Raw genomic sequence first — 17,595 nt, 5'->3', positions numbered from 1 at the left:
CGGTTCATAATACTTGGCCCTACCCTGCTATGTGTCACTAAGGCGCTATCTCGCTATGGTTAAAATTCTCGCAGTTCTCCATAGCGAGATGACACCCACTGTTGATCTCCACGAGATCAATGATCATGGAAGATCTGTGCTTGTTCTTGCCCTCGGGCCCATCACACCTGGCGCCACCTTAGCAATCTGTACCACATTGGGCAACACCTGTCAACACCTGACGATCCATGGAACTAGCCCGACCCCACAGGGACACGTGGTGGCTACCCGCTTTCCCTCAATATTTAATCTCCTTGCATCTTGATAATGCGGGGAAGTGCCAACCCTAGATTTGACTGCATTGGATGGTGATCAAAATCTATGCAGGACTGCATACCTGGTCAATTGGATGGGCCAATCAGATCTGCCTTCGTACTTTGACCTGCCTGATAGCTGCCACGGAAGACAAGCCACCTGTTCATCCTACGACCCACAAGACGGAAACAGACCCACATGCCACGTGTCACCGAGGCACTATGTTGCTATGGTTAAAATTCTCGCAGTTATCCATAGTGAGATAGCACCTTCCATGGATTTGAGGAAGATCTGACGGCGAGCAAGATAGATTTGACTTATTAGTGTATCAACCAATGAGAGCCAGCCACGTGCCAAACTGTCTAACAAGTCCTCGCAGGGCCCACATTCCATGTAGTCATGCCTTAGCCAATGAAAAGACTGATCAACTGCCAACGTGTCTGAAAAATCCTCGCTGATATCCAATGGAGCATACTTGGGACCCACCGTATTTCCAAACTTCGCCGCAGGATCGCTTTCTAATTGGGCCCTATGTCGCTAACGGTGAGAAGAACCAATTTCCCGATAGCGCCATAGTGCCCTCTGTTGATTTATCCAAAACTGGCATCGGAGAAACAACTAGGAAAAGAGGGACCCACCTGACACGCAGCAAAAGGGCGCTATGTTGCCAATGCAAAACATCGTGCAACTTTCAAAAGCGACATAGCGCCAACCGTTGATCCAGATTGATCCAATGATGAGGAACTTGCAGGCCTGCAGAAACATATCATAAGTTTGATTTTTTTATTTTTTGATGTTTCTCAGGCATTAAAATAATATTAATTTTGGGAATTAGCTGTTGGCGGGTAAGCATTTAAAATTTGAATATTGGCAGGGCGCAAAAATGAGCAACATTTCTGGCGACTCATAGGGGATGCGAGCCTACTACGCATATGACCAGTGGCCTGAAGCATCCATCGGGATACAGAGTCGAAAAGATGTGGATCCTGAGCACTGTGAAACCCTAACCCTAACCTTGAGATAACAAAACACTGAAAAAACCTTGTCTCTGCAACCTTCAAAATTTTTGGACTTGCTGTATCATAGAGAGACAACCCTGTGCTCGTGCACTTCTTAGAAAATAGGAAACAAATAGAGAACATAACTAAACTACTATGTACATGGAACCTCAAACCCTGTCAGAAACATGGATTAAGATAAACCCCATTGATTGGGACGAGCAGAATCTCACCATCAGGCTTGCTTAACTGGAAAGCATTGGCTTGTTTGCAATTGATAATTAGATAGGGGCCACTCCATAATGCATCGAACTTCGAGTGTCTTCCTGGTTTTGCCCTATCTACATCCCATTTTAAAACCAAATCTCCCTCCCTGAAGATTCTAACCCTAGCCTTCCTATCAAAGCTTCTTTTCACCTGCTTCTGGTGTGTCTCTAGGGTCTGCATGGCTGTATTTCTCTTTTCTTCCAGCTCCATCAGCTCTGCCATTCTCACTGTCATGGCATCATCTTCAATCAACTCCAGCTGATGAGCTAGTTCTAGGGATGGAAATTCCAACGAAATTGGAAGCCTTGCTTCTCTGCCATATACCAACACAAATGGTGAATTTCCTATTGACCTTTTAAGTGTTATCCTATGAGCCCATAGTGCAGTCTTCAATTTTTTATGCCAACACCTCTAGTTATCATCTATTGTCCTTTTCATGATTCTGATCAGGTTCTTGTTGGAGGACTCAGCCAAACCATTACCCTGAGGATAATAATTTGAAGATGTGCTTAAATAGATATTATGGTCCACTGCCCATGTACAAATCTGAGCTCCAATAAAAGACTTTGCATTATTTGAAATAATAGTTGAAGGGGCACCAAACCTAGTCACAATTCCATCAAGGAACTCCACAACTGAAGATTCAGTGGCATCCTTCAATGCAACTGCCTCTGTCCATCTAGTGAAGTAATCTGTAGCAGCTAAAATCCATTTGTGACCTAAACTAGAAGGAGGATTGATAGGGCCTATGAAATCCAACCCCCATTGAGCAAAAGGTTGATCCACCTGGATAGGATGAAGGGGAAGAGCTGTAAGTCTTTGTTTGCCAGAGAAAAAGGCACATTTTTCACACTTCCTCACATACTTATGACAATCATGAAACAGAGATGGCCAGTAATAACCAGCCCTCATGATCTTCATTGTAGTTGTTCTAGCTGAGAAGTGGCCACCATCAAGAACATCATGAAGCTCTTTGATCATTCTTTTAGCCTGGTCTGTATCAAGGCATCTCAACAGGGCTCCATTAAAATCTTTTCTTAAAAGGATACCATCAACTATGACGTAAGGGATTGACTTTAATCTATACTGTCTCCTTTTAGTTCTATCTAATCCTTGAGGGTATCCATTTCCTAGCAAGAAGTTCTTCATATCATCCATCCAATTCCTTGGGTCACCATTTCTCGCCTCTTGTTACTCTATCATTATCATAGCAGCTTCCTCATCAGGTTCTTGAGATGATAACATCTGTTTACACAACCCTTTCCCTCTTACCAGCTTGGTAATCTGAATGCCAACATCATATTCCATTACTTTAGTAATCCAACCAGCTCTTTTCTCACCAATATCTTTGTTCAAAAGGAACTCCTTCACACTGGCGTGGGGTACTAACAAATAAATCTTGTTATGGGACAGGAGGTGTCTGAATTTCTTTAAAGCTTTGATGACTGCAAGGGCTTGCTTTTCTACATAGTTGTATTTATCTTCATATTCCTTAAGACCTTCACTAAAGAAAGCTATGGGCTGCTCTTCATTTTTGTCATTTGTTTGGGTCAAGACAGCAGAAATGCTTGACTCACCACCTAAGGTATAAAGAATGAAATTCTTCTCAAAATTTGGGTTCATGAGAGTAGGGGTTGAGGCTATGGATGCCTTGATCTCTTCAAAACTTTCCTTCCCTTCGTTGTTCCATGCAAAGACTATACCTTTCTTGAGCATAGCTGTAAGAGGTTTCACCATAGCGGCAAGATTCAGGATAAATCTTCTCACAAAATTTATCCTGCCTAGGAAACTTTGCAACCCTTTCTTGTGTTTAGGAAGAGGGAGAGAAAGTATTGCTTTTGTTCTCTCTGGATCAATGGTTAAGCCATCCTCAGATACAATATGTCCTAATAATTTTCCTTGGTTAGTAGGAAAGAAACACTTGCTTGGGTTAAGGGAAACCCCAAACTCTCTACATCTTAAGAATACTTGTCTGAGATGATCAAAATGATCATCTACATCCTTTGAATACATAGTGATATCATCAAGGTAAACTAAGAAAAACTTGTCAATCAATATTTTGAAGGCCATCTCCATTGCCTTCTGAAATGTAGCACCTGCATTGGTTAGCCCAAATGGCATCTTACAATAAGCATAGGTACCCCATTTAGTGGTAAATGCAGTCTTGTACCTATTAGACTCTTTAAGTAGTACTTGATTGTAACCAGAGAATCCATCAAGAAATGAAAATCTCTTTGAACCACTGACCTTGGATAAAATCTGCTCCATAGAAGGGAGGATGGTGATCTTTAAGGGAAGCTTGGTTAAGGTCCCTAAAGTCCACACACAATCTAATTTCCCTATTCTTCTTCCTAACAGGGACAAGGTTTGCTACCCATGATGAGTGTTTGATGGGAAAAATTATATTGGCCTCAATCAATTTGGATAGCTCCTTTCTCATTAAGGGTTCAATTTTGGGATTCACTGGTCTTTGTTTTTGTCTTACTGGTTTTACATTATCAACTAGATGTATGGTATGCTGAAATAACCTTGGGTCAGAACCCTTTAAATCATCATATGTCCAAGCAAATACATCATTAAATTCTTGACATAGATGAATAAAATTTTCTTGTTCAATTTCAGAACATACCTTACCCATGTTCAAGGACTTCCCATCAGCAACCATGACTGGAATATGATAATCTTCATCAACAGCTAGGTTCATGGCTCTGCCTCTTACTTGATCATCAGGATTGAAGACACTTTCTAAGGTAATGAGACCCTTAGGCAACTTGTTGGAGCTGAGATGAATGATCTGATCACCATACTGATCCTGCAGTCTTGACTGATTTCTCTTTGAAAATTTTGCCTCATTCTGCAAGAAACTGACAATTTTCTCATCAGACTCAAACACTTGCCAATGGATGTTGTTATCAGGGATGGTAGGCCTTACTACCACTTTGATTTGTTGCTTCTTCTCCTCCTCAAGATTCCCTGGCACATCATAAGATGCACCTATTGCTGCAAGTCTATTAGCATGTCTATTTTCTTTTCTAGGGATGCTTTGAATATTAAATGCATTGAAACCTTCAAGCAAATCCCATACTCTATGTTTATAAGACTTGGGTAGACCATTTTTGGTGATATTCTGATTTCTCACTTGATTAACCACCAACTCACCGTCCCCATACACCCTTAAGGCTTGGATTCCTCTCTTTTGAGCAAGTAGGAGACCTTGGATCAAGGATTCATACTCGGCCACATTATTGATGCCACTGAATTGGAGCCTAAAGGAGAAGTAGTACCTTACTTGTGCAGGAGAAACTAACATCACACCAGCCCCTAATCCATTTTTATTCCTTGATCCATCAAAGTACATACTCCATATCCCACTTACATCTTCTTTAGATCTACAACATTGGGGACTAGAGCATCCTTTTCCAATATACAATATGTACTGAGACCTATCTCAAGGGTTTTCAGACATAGGGTCAAATTGATACGCATTAGCCCATTGATCCAAGAAAAAATCAGGTATCTCTGCTAGGGAAGTGGTGGGCTCATTTACTATGTCGTTCTCATCCACCTCTAGGGTAGGGCAATTCATGTTGATGGCATTAGGGGTGTAGGTTTCAGTATGATGGAGGGCTTGAGGCTCTGCTCTAATTGAAGCATTGGCTCCATATCTTGTTTTAAAGAACATATACGACCAATTAGAAGATATGTAACCACCTATTTGGGCAGTAAAATCTCTTGATAGACAGATGGAAAAATATGGCTTGACCTCAGCAAAAGAGATATCTTGGGTCACAGTACAACTAGGGCATGCATGTAAGGCCTTCTCCACATTCCTAAGGACCCCTACAGTCTTGATAGTACTACCATCCAACTGTAATACATCCCTAACAGTGGGCTCATATTTCATTCCCAAAGCATCAACAACAAACCTAGGAATCACTGAACTACTAGCCCCTGAATCAATCATGCAATTATGGACTAGTTTGCCCCCTATAATTAGAGAAACATAGAATGGAGGAGGTCTAACCTTTTTGCTTGTTTCTACTTCCCTTGATGGTTGTACTAGGCTTGTGGCACTTTCCATGCTGAGTGTTTGATCCTTTGGTTCAGTTCTTTCCAATTCTTGCTGTAGCAACCTCTTTTGCATGGGTATAGTAGCAACAACATCCCACATGGAGATATTCACATTTGTCTTCTTCATTTGCTCTACCACACTGAATGGCATAGCAGGTGTTTTGGTAGAAGCTTTGGGACCTGCAATTGTATGAGGTTGAGATGGAATAGCCTGAGGATCACTTGTATCTTTTTTGCCATGGTTTTTCCTTTGCTGTTGAAAGGTACTTGATTGATTATTTGCTGCTTGCTCATGAGATACTGCATTTGAAGTTGAGGCCTGATTGGGAGGAGGAGGGACAACATCTTCCATAGCTCTTCTTTTGCTTCTAGTGTTATGAGCAATGGAATCCTGGTTTAGATTACAATGCTCCTCCATCTGATGATTCATAAAAGAGCAATCACCTTGTCTTTGCATATCTGAGGCATCCTTAAATTGGTCCTCCTTGTATGCTTGTTTTGCTACAGGTTGTTGGACTATCAAGGCCATAAAATATTTAGCCTTCTGACGCATACAATAGGCATAGGAGTAGTTACAAGAGGGACAAAAATCTTGATCTTGGGCCATATTGTTTTGAGGGACTATGGCCCTATTTTGGTTTACATTTGAGGTTGAAGCATGGCCACCCTGCCTATTCTGATCAAAAGAATGGTTCCAATGATTAGGATTTGGAGGCCTACCACTGTTCAAAGTTTGATATTGCAATTGATGAGGCTTACTACCTTGAGCTTGTTGTCTTTCTAAAGTCACCACCTTGTTGCTCATTTTCTGCATCATAGAAAAGTTATCCTCCAGCCTCTTTCTTTGATCTTCTAACTTCTTCCCTTGATCATGCACTTTTTTTATCAAGGTTCTTCTCTCTTTTGTCCATGTTTTGCATTAGAGATTGCATCATTTCTTTGATTTCATCTATCCCATTTGAAGATGTGGAAGCTTGAGGGACTGGGACAAGGGATTGTGATGTAGAAGTTGTGGGAAGAGGGGCCATTGTTGGTTGATGATTTGGAACATTAGGGAAGAAAGGCATAGGAGGCCTTGGAGCTAGTTTACCTCCCTATATCAATATATTTTCTGCCTTTATCGCTATATCATAAGTATTAGACAAGGTATCTCCTCCCATAGTTTGGATTGTAGTGGCAATATCACTGTGAAAAGCTCTAAGGTAATGCAAGAAGGCATTGCCAGGGGTAGGCTTCACCGAAGTAGGTATTCTATCCCATGTCTTTTGAAATCTATAGTTAAAACCAGTCATATATTCATGGGGTCTCCTTTTATAGTAGTCAACTGCTCTAAAAGTGACAAATAGTCACTTTTATCCTCAAAATGTTTGCACAATCCTACTCCTAATCCATCCCAATCTGTTATAGAACCATGAGCTAAACCTCTATACCATTGTAATGCTTTTCCTTTCAAGGATGAGGCTAGGAGCCTAACTGCAACATCATCCTTTGTGATGCCATGGATATTGCAGACATTTGCAACCTCTTGAATGTGTTTTGAGGGGGAGATAAAAGTTTCACCAGTAAACTGTGGTATACTTTTAAGTGCAGCTATTGGTATGTCATGTCTTTGGGCTAACAAGAGAGGGCTCCCACCATTAAAGGTGGCAAAAGTATAAGCTCTGGGCAATGCCATATAGACAAGTGATCTATTAATATGTATTGATGGTAGTCTAGGCTGAGAGCTAACAGCAGGAGGAGTAGAGATAGATCTTGTAGGTGTATTTGTTACTATCGCACTCCTAACTAGTGATAAAGATATTCTAGTCTCCCTTCTTCTAGGGTTTGAAAATGAAAACTCTTGGTACTGAAACTTACCTCTAGAAGATGCCCTTGTTTCAGCTTTGGGCATGAATCACTACAACTTTGGTCTGGAACCAGATATGTTTGAAGCTCAGAGTCACCAAGTACTTTGAAGAATGAGCCTCTTGAATGCTTAAACACTGAAGCCAGTACTATCTCCTCGTTATTGGTCTTGAAATATTCTCTTTTGACACCAGTAGGCTTGAAATTTTTTGAAAGGTAAGTCCCATTGGGCATGCCAAAAACTGTTGTCACTTAGGTTTGCACCCTTGTCCAGAGCCTATGTGTGAGGACAACCTAGTGAAACATGGAAACAACCTCCAAGCTATGGGACTTGAACTATGAGGTTGAGTCTCCGGAGAAGGCCGACTTCCTCTTACTATCAAGATGCACCTAACTACTCTTGGAGAGGAAAAGGGAGAAGGAGAGCATGAAAGCAAATCTACCTAACCTAATCTAAAGAGATGATGCACCAAAATAGAGTGTTCAGACTAATCTTTGCCCATATATGCACTATTGAACCAAAATGAAACTAAGGATATACACATTTAGACTTGCTTCAATCAATTAACCACATGCAGATCAGAAAACCAGAATGAATTACACAAGGAAAGAGAAGGTTCACTTATATATCATTCACAGGCCAACTGAGATACAGTCATGCAGATTATAGACTTTCACAAAACAATGGCGAAGGCAAAGAGTTCTTGCACTTTCATACCAATGGCTAAAGGAGATAAAATAGAGAATCATACAGTTCAGAGGCACAAGGGAATTTACACTGGAATTGCAGAACAACAGTAGAGAAAAGTTAGAGAAAGGTCGACCTTTTCAAAATCTACAAAATTTGTCTTTATAGTGCAGGCATAACTGAGATTTTCCCTCCAACTGTAATTACTCCCTAACCACCTGCCATTAAGTCCTGCAGAGAACAATCTAGGGATATGAAGAAATCTGATTTTTTTGTGTCAAATAATGCCTTCAGAAGACAATAACGACGCCATAACTGTGCTCTGACCAAGTAGATAGGTTGGGTCGGGGGGGGGGGGGGGGGGGGGTAGAATGTTCCTGTATGTTTCGCATTCACTTCTAGTAGCTGGAATCGATCATGAAAATCAGATTCGTGTAAAACTCTTAATTTCCCATATTTCTGGACTAGGAGTCAACACAGTCAGCAAGTCAAATGAGACCCGTAAGCAGGAGGAGCCACATGGGCCAATTAACCTCCTTTCTTTCTGCCACCTCGCAAGGTCTTCCTGAGTTGACCATGCTTTTTAACTAATCGCGCCATCTTTTCTCTAAAAAATCCTGACCGCGACGTTATACTAACTGCCAGTTGCTAATTGTTACTGCCTGCACTGGACCCATTGGGACATGTGTCACCTAGGCACTATGTTGCTATGTGTATCCTTCGAGTAGCTCTCCATGGCAACATAGCGCCAACTGTCAATTTTCATAGATCTGACGATCGTGAAGATTCGTCGTTTCCTATGCTTGCCTTTAAACTTTTAGGCCCACGAAACAACTCAATACACTTGGTACAACCTGGCACAACTTGGTGTCTGACTCAGCCCGAACTGGTACCATCCCTGCGGTTCATAATACTTGGTCCCACCCTGCTACATGTCATTGAGGTGCTATCTCGCTATGGTTAAAATTCTCGCAGTTCTCCATAGCGAGATGGTGCCCATTGTTGATCTCCACGAGATCAACGATCATGGAAGATCTGCGCTTGTTGTTGCGCCCAAGCCCATCACACCTGGCACCACCTCAACAATTCGTACCACATTGGGCAACACTTGTCAACACTTGATGATCCATGGAACTAGCCCAGCCCCATAGGGACACGTGGTGGCTAACCGCTTTCCCGCAATATTTAATCTCCTCACATTTTGATAATGCGAGGAAGCGCCAGCCCTAGATTTGCCTACATCGGACGGTGATCAAAATCTGTGCAGGACTGCATACCTGGTCAATTAGATGGGCCAATCAGATCTGCCTTCGTACTCTGACCTGCCTGACAGTTGCCATAGAAGACAAGCCACCTATTCATCTTGTGGCCTACAAGACGGAAACAGAGCCACATGCCACGCGTCACCGAGGTGCTATGTCGCTATGGTTAAAATTCTCGCAGTTCTCCATAGCGAGATAGTGCTTGCCATGGATTTGGGGAAGATCTGACAGCGAGCAAGATAGATCTAACTTATCAGTGTATCAACCAATGAGAGCCGGCCACGTGCCAAACTGTCTAACAAGTCCTCGCAGGGCCCACATTCCACGCAATCATGCCTTAGCCAATGAAAAGACTGATCAACTGCCAACGTGTCTGACAAATCCTTGCTGATATCCAACAGAGTATACTTGGGGCACACCGTATTTCTAAACTTCACCGCAGGATCACTTTCTGACTGGGCCCTATGTCGCTAACGGCGAGAAGAACCAATTTCTCGATAGTGCCATAGCGCCCTCTGTTGATTTATCCAAAATCGGTGCCGGAGAAACAACCAAGCAAAGAGGGACCCACCTGACACACGACAAAAGGGCGCTATGTTGCCAATGCAAAACATCATGCAACTTTCAAAAGCGACATAGTGCCAACCGTTGATCCAGATTGATCCAACGATGAGGAACTTGCGGGCCCGCAGAAACATATCATAAGTTTGATTTTTTAATTTTTTCGATGTTTCTCAGGCATTAAAATAATATTAACTTTGGGAATGAGTCGTTGGCGGGTAAGCATTTAAAATTTGAATATTGGTGGGGCGTAAAACTGAGCAATAGTAGTGACTGCTGCACTCAACATACACTGTTGTTGGCATGGCAACACCCGCACCCATAGAGGGCTCCATACAATGGGTCCATCAACAATACCCATTGCCTCACGTGACGGGTGGTAAAATGAGTATCATTTTATTTTTTTTGCCTTTAATTTTTTTAAAAATGTTATGTGGTACTCTTTTATTTTTGGCCTTTTATGATCTTATATTTTATTTATTTATTTTTCCTAATATCATTTGGGATTTTTGACATTCGTTTTTTAATTTTCTTTAAAAAAAATTCTTCTAAATCTTTTTTATGCACATGACATCTTTTTAGAATACATGTACTAATATGATGTGCTCCCATCGTACATAAACTTCTCTCACAATTATATGGTATACAATTCTATTTTGAATTTTTTATAATTGATTTTTTTATACAATGCATGTATGTATGTATAAGTAAAATAATTTGCAAATTTTTTGGGTACTGTTTATTTTTTGCCTGGTGAAGTTTAACTCAAAATTGCAAGTATATAGTGTAGATAAACTTTCTAAATCATCAAATTTGTCCAGTATTTGTGGAATGAATTTTTTTACAGAATTTTTTCCAGAAAATTCACATGTTCTTGATTTTGGAAAAGTCTCTAATTTATTGTTTTGTATAAAACTAGGCTTCTTGAGGTAAATCTAAATAACCATTTTGCACTCAAGAACTTAAGTGATCATTGTCGTCCAAGATTAGGCAACAAACTTATTTTAGGTTTCAAACAAAGATCCAAATCGCCATTGTTTCATTAGTACAAAACATGGTTATAAGTTCTTTCCCTCTTTTATGTTAAGACTGCAATTTTTTATCGTGGATTTTTTGCAATTAGCAACATTTTTTTTTCAAGCAAATGAATGGAACTTCTCTATTGTTCTTTCAAATATGTCAAAACCCATCATTTTCTCATAGTTGGGGTTTTGTTAGAAAAAAACTTCAAAGTGATTAACATCTCCAAACTGTTTAGATCCTCATTTGCATGAGGGGATAATCATAGCTAAACCTTCAAGAAACGTATGCTTCAAACCTTAAAAACACCAAGACTAGGCTATGTTAAGACATTTCAAATTGCTACATAAATCTGGAAACAATAGTGATAAGTCCAAAAAACGGTAAACATAATCGTTGTTTTTACACTGTTAGAAAGATGAGCTTTTAAATGAAAAATCCATAAAAAAGTGAAAATCCTGCAATAGAGTATGAAATCTACCAAGAAAAAGAAAATTGAAGAAAGCATAAACTATGGAAACATCCGTGACAAGTTGGAAGTCCTTGTACATTGCAAAATCTTGAAAATCTTTGAAGAGGCAAGATTTCCAAAATCTTTGTCAGGAAATTCCTTGACTGTGCCAAACTTTTGAGAATCCTCTAGAATTCCCTAGGAAGGTGAAATCTCAGAAATTCCATTGAAGGCTTAAATCTCTTGAATTCTTCCGAAAATGACCATGATCCAAGATCCCTGTGACTTCTCAAAGTTCTTGTTGGGATGAGATTACAAGAAATTCCAAATAAGCCTTAAACTCTAAATTCATTATTGGCTTACATCCCCAAAATCTAGAATTAATATATCTTCCAAAAATTTATAAAGGTTTTAGATTGAAGTAAGTGATGCAAGTGTGATATCATATTTAAAATCATCGAAATACTAGCTCACTCATTCATGTCATTTGTTCAAAAGGATCAAACCAAAAAGATATATATCATGAAAGACCTAACTAGTGCTCGGAGGTCATGAGTGCTCATTAGCTAGCCAAGCCAAGCAATAGCGTTGGTGAAGAAGTACAACACATAGCATATTCAAATGTTGAAATTCACATACATCAAAATCCTAAGATTCTCTAGAAGACCTTTATAAACTTACAAGATAACAACAAACAAAATTATAATGTTAAAAATATCGAGACAAATTTTTGCATATGATTCATAGGGATAGGCACAAGGTTGGAGTGGGGTACCTTATCATATTGGGGAATTGTGCAGAAATCCCTTTGAGACAAGCTATAGGAAAATCTGATATGGAATTCCAATTTTATACTGTCCATATAGATATAGTAAAAAGGAACTTTGATCCCCATCATATCACCAGAAAGGCTTTTGGGAGAGAAAATAGGCATAAGAAGCACATAAAGGATTATTGGGATAATTGCCTTGATGAATTTGATGTAACAAAAAGAAAGTTTTCCAAAAATGTTTTGGGCAGACAATATATATCATAGGCCACTCTAGTTAATTACTACAAACAAGGGTGTCAGTCCAACACATCAAACACCATTTCACATTCAAGTTTCCATTCTTCAACAATTTCAATTCTTGTTTGAATTCAAAGCTATTGTTTCCTTACCTTCTCTTCCTCTGAAATCAAAAGAAAGCCACATTCAAACTTTTTAATATTCTTATGCAAAATAGATTTTTGCATGTTTCAATTTGATTATTGTTTGTTCATGTACTATATGGAAGCTTTGATGGTGATGCTCACGAGAGATGCCAACAACTCCAAAGAACTTGTCAAGCAAAATGTTTGATTAGAGTCAACATATCAGGATTCAAAAAATTATGTAAAATTTGAGCTTTTCCTTTGGATTTTGCTTAGAGAAGAATCTTTTACATAAGACAAGTGAAGAGGACACATTTTTTTTGTCTGTAAAACTTACTTATTGTATATGTTCAAATTTTGGTATTTTAAAAAAATTAACAAGCATTTTGAGCTTCGATTTGAAGCATTTCTTCCTCTCGTTAAAAGTCATGTCAAAGTAACTTGGCATGCGCACGTAGTCCATTCCATTTGTTAAAATGCAGGTAAGAAGTCCTAGTTTTTCAGATCCTTTGTGAAAAATTCAGTTTAATTTTTGTGTATTTTTTGAATTATGACTATTTGCTTGGGATTTTCCTAATAATTTAATTACTTTTTTTCCTTTTATAAAATATGCTAATGACATGGTTGATCTTCCAAGAAGCATTTTGGCTTTGTTTTGCATGCAAAACACATTACAATGCAAATATTGGAAGAGCAAAATGATAGAAATAGAAGGCAAATTTTAAGGTTCCAAGCATAGAATTCAAGACAAGTTATTGCAAATCCTTGCATTCTAGATTTTATACTCCTTAGTGATGAAGCTTGAGAATGAGAGTATACCAAACATTACAATCAATTTGTACATAGAGATTGAGCTTACCTAATTTTTTTTATCTTATTGGTTATGTATTTAGGTCAAGTACTATTAAGAGAACAACAAGCGCTTGATTCACTTTACATGTGAAGTTTATGGAAAGACAATTGGGAGCTTTCTTCCCAAAGAGCATCCTTTACAATAGGTATACCAAGCAGTCATTCTTCACCATTTATATAATTGATTTGATTTTTCCCCTACATGTAATTCTATTTGTTTGAGGCCTTTTCAATAACAATGTTTGTGTCTACCAAGACCCCTCTTTTTTGTTGGATGAATCTCCTTGTATTTTTGGCCCAATTGAAAAAAAAAACGATGGTCATACACATGTGCAAAGCAACAGATTGAGAGGCTTATTTATGGAAAGAAGAGTAATTATTTATAGAAAGAAAAACATTAATTATTGGTTATTTTGAATTTTTAGATGCAAACTATGCATTGGAAAGTTGCATTTTGAATTGAATATTTCTAGTTGAGAGGGTTGATAATGGCCTTACACTCATGATTATTAGACCACCAAGAATGAATTTTATCCCTGTAATCAATGAACCTAGTGAGGGTGTACCAAGTTTAGCTATATTAGGGATTGAACATTTTTGGGTGGTCAATCAAATGAAAGCTGCAACATGCCATGTTAAATTTCTTTTGACTAATTGTTCATACAGTAGCTGATTAATGACTATGAACCCTTAAGGATTATTAATTGGACTTGTTTCATTTGAAGACCTTTTGCAAAAAGAGGGGTAAAAATTTATTAAGACAGAAAGGAATACAACAAGGAGAGCTCAACAAAGAGCTCGATCCTGAGCAACAAGATCATCAAATTCTTGCACCATCTCAAAGGACAGTTGCCTCCTATCCCTAATATTCCAACTCGGATCATGACTAGATGCCCATTTGGCTAAACAATCAGCAGTTCTATTCCATTCACGAGGAATATACGTGAACCTAATGAACTGAAAAGAGGAAGAGAAGAAAAGAATTTGCTTAACAACAGTAGCCAGCTGCCAACTAACATCCTCAAGCTCTTGCGAAGAAAGCATGTTCACCACTACCTGGGAATCAGACTCACAGATAATCTTACTCCATCCCCGCAAGCAACACTGTTCCACAACATATAAAATAGCCTGAGCTTCCATGAGATTGTTAGTATAATCACCCTTATGAACTGAGAAGAAAAATTTAACATCCCCAGAACTACAACGAGCCACTCCGCCAATACCAACCAGACCAAGATTCCCACGGGAAGAACCATCAGTTTTAATTTTCAGAACTCCACAGGGAGGAGGAGTCCAGTGCCCATCCCGGTTAACCCGACCCTTCCTCTGATGATGAAGCTGCCTGGACATAGAAGGAAACCTATGAGCTGCAGCCCCATCCTGCAGATGAAAATTGAGGCGATTACAGATAGCAAGATCAATCGGATCCATACCCCCATCAAGCTCACACTTCACAAGAATAGTTTCCTGAAGAGAATGTGATATTTTTCACCAAAGATGCAAAACACCAAGCCGAACATCTTGGAATATGCGACGATTCCTCTCCAACTAGATATGCCAAAGCATGAAAGATGGGCCAGCAATCCAAGCAGCATGGAGAAAAGAAGACTTGGAGGGAGCAGTACCCAAGCAGGCCCAGAACTCAGGCAAAGAGGAAGCATGCCGACAAGAGCAACCCCAAGCGCGCCACCAAAGGTGCCATATCTGAGTAGAATAGGAGCAATGGAAGAACAGATGGGAGACAGACTCCTCTCCATTAGCACACAAAACACAATAAGAGGGGCCCTAAAATCCATGTGTACAAAGATTATCCCAGGTAAGACAACGGTTGTGAGCCACTAGCCACATGAAAAAATTGCACTTGGACCAAGAAACTTTATTCCAAACTTGCTTCCACCAAGGGACCTCAGCATCCCCAAATAATTGTCTAGTTATCTCCTGATACCTAGCAAAGACATGATATTTACCAGACAAGGTACCGCCCCAAGCCAAAACATCTGGACCAAGCAAAGAAGAACACTCTCTAGAGGCCAGAATTTGAGAAAGCTCCTGACGATCCATGTCTGTACCTCCAGGAGGCCAATCAGAAGAATGCTTCCATCTGTAACCAACAACAGGTCCCAATTGATAAGGAGTCTTGTAATGAGCCACTTTATCCCATCCAGTGGCAAGAAAAGAGTCACAAAGAGGCTGAAGATGAGGGTATATGGATAAAATGGAAGGGAATCCATCCCAAGCATCAGACCAAAACAAAGCCTGAGAACCTCCTTGACATATCCAAAACAGACCCCTCTTTACCAACATCGCACCTGTCTTCAAAGTATGCCAAACCATTGAGCCACGACCTTCAAGAGGAAGTGCAGAAACAGAGCAAGGATCAGCACCATGAAAATATTTATGAGTGATAATACGAGCCCAAAGTTGATGTTGTCCAGAGCACCATCGCCAATAAAGTTTAGCAGCCAAAGCTTGACTACTCAATAGAGTAGATCGAAGACCAAGACCACCCTCCTTTTTAGGCCTACAAACAGTTGCCCAATTAACCAAGCTCCATTTAGTACTACGCAAATTACTACTCCAAAGGAATTGTCGAGAAAGAGCATCAAACTCCTTGAGAAAGTAAATAGGTGCAGCGTGAACCATGCTTCGATAAGTAGGAAGAGCTTGGATAACAGCTTGAAGAAGAGTAACCTGGGTAGCAGTAGCAAGCCATCTATGAGTCCAATGATTTACCTTATCTTGAAGCTTGGTAATCAAATTTTGCCAGAAGAGATGTGGCTGCCTGGAAACAGCAATAGGGATGCCAAGATAAGTCAAAGGAAGTGATCCTATCTGAAACCGTAGGATACCAACAATCCTGTGCTGAATAGAATCAGGAGTATTTTAATTTATTTTTACATGATTGTTGATAAAATAATAAGAAGATTCTATACTTGAAATTTGTCTTTGCATTTCAGTGTTAAATAAAAATTTAATGCTTTATATTTGCCATTCTCTTCAATGGTTCTTATTTTGCTTTCCTATACATATCACTTTCCCTTGCATAAGGTCAAGATTAGAGCTCTACAAAACTCTTGTTATTGATATTTTTGAACTAGAAAAATACCAAAATCCCAACAAAATTATAACCAACCAATAAAAAAGAAGAACTTAACAACTATAAATAAATATAAACATAAATCTATCTCTAAACTTTAGAAGTTAATTCTATTTTATGAAACGTAATTAAAGAAGACAACTGAAAATATAAATGAAAAAGTACTAATAATTTAAAAAATATAAACATAATGAAATTTCGTGCACCTATTTTAATTATAGATTCTATTTTTTCCGAAGCCTAGAATATTTATTAATATTATTAAGATTAATTATTATTATGTGTGAAACTCGAATAGAGAACACAAGACCTCCCAATGAAAAGATTGCACTTTACTATTGTAGGCTCTTGCCTATTTAATTATAGATTAATTGATCCTCTCTTTTATATTAATTAAATGAATAAATAAATGATTGATTTTAATGTTGTCCGCATAACAATACAATCTAAGTGAGAAGAACAAGAGATGCATTGCGTCAAAGTTCCTACCAATAGTTAGGAAAGAAGGAAATTAGAGAGTAAAATATATGAATAGAGAATTTAAAGAGATACATTCCTCATAATAGTTAGAAAAGAAGGAAAATGGAAAGAAGGAAAATGGAGATTTATATATATGAAGACAGATTGAAAAGAGAGATACTGATAATAGAGATTTATAAGTAGAAATGAAGGATATGAAGAGATTTAAAGAGAGAGAATGATATGTTATCACAAGGACAATGAATAGAGATAGTTGGAAGAGAATTAAAAAAAAGATTAAGGATTATGTTAATTTGAGAAATATTTAAATAACAATTATAAAATTGAGTTAAATCAATGAAGTATTCCTTTCTACCTTTTCCTATATAAATTCAAATATTAAATTTCAAAAAAAAATTGTTGACTACTTGATCGAAACCAACAAAAGAGTTAGTAAGTTTGAAGAATAATTTTAGTTAAAACAAGATTGAAAAAAATAGCTAGTTAAACATAATGTGGAAAAAAATTAGCATTTTATAATTGACGAAAGTAAGGGACAATGTAAAACTAGTAAATATATATAAAATATAAAATAT

At 38.6% G+C, this 17,595-nt stretch overlaps 1 protein-coding gene across 3 annotated transcripts in view; it reads left to right on the top strand.

The window, feature by feature from the left end:
• Window positions 1–17,595, top strand: part of LOC149567022 (guanosine deaminase-like) — a 103,966-nt gene that overhangs the window by 56,585 nt on the left and 29,786 nt on the right. Inside the window, exon 3 of one of the 3 annotated variants that reach the window (XM_089820234.1) lies at window positions 13,485–13,589. The exons of the other annotated variants lie outside the window; for them this stretch is intronic. The gene's annotated coding sequence lies outside the window, so the exon portion shown is untranslated. The remainder of the gene's footprint in view (window positions 1–13,484; window positions 13,590–17,595) is intronic. 3 annotated transcript variants of the gene reach the window in all.

This window comes from Cupressus sempervirens, chromosome 3, assembly GCF_028749045.1.
Source record: "Cupressus sempervirens isolate cs-2001-9-10 chromosome 3, ASM2874904v1, whole genome shotgun sequence".
Classification (NCBI taxonomy): domain Eukaryota; kingdom Viridiplantae; phylum Streptophyta; class Pinopsida; order Cupressales; family Cupressaceae; genus Cupressus; species Cupressus sempervirens.
Note: the sequence above shows the minus strand (reverse complement) of the source record. Positions and strands in the feature narration are given on the sequence as shown.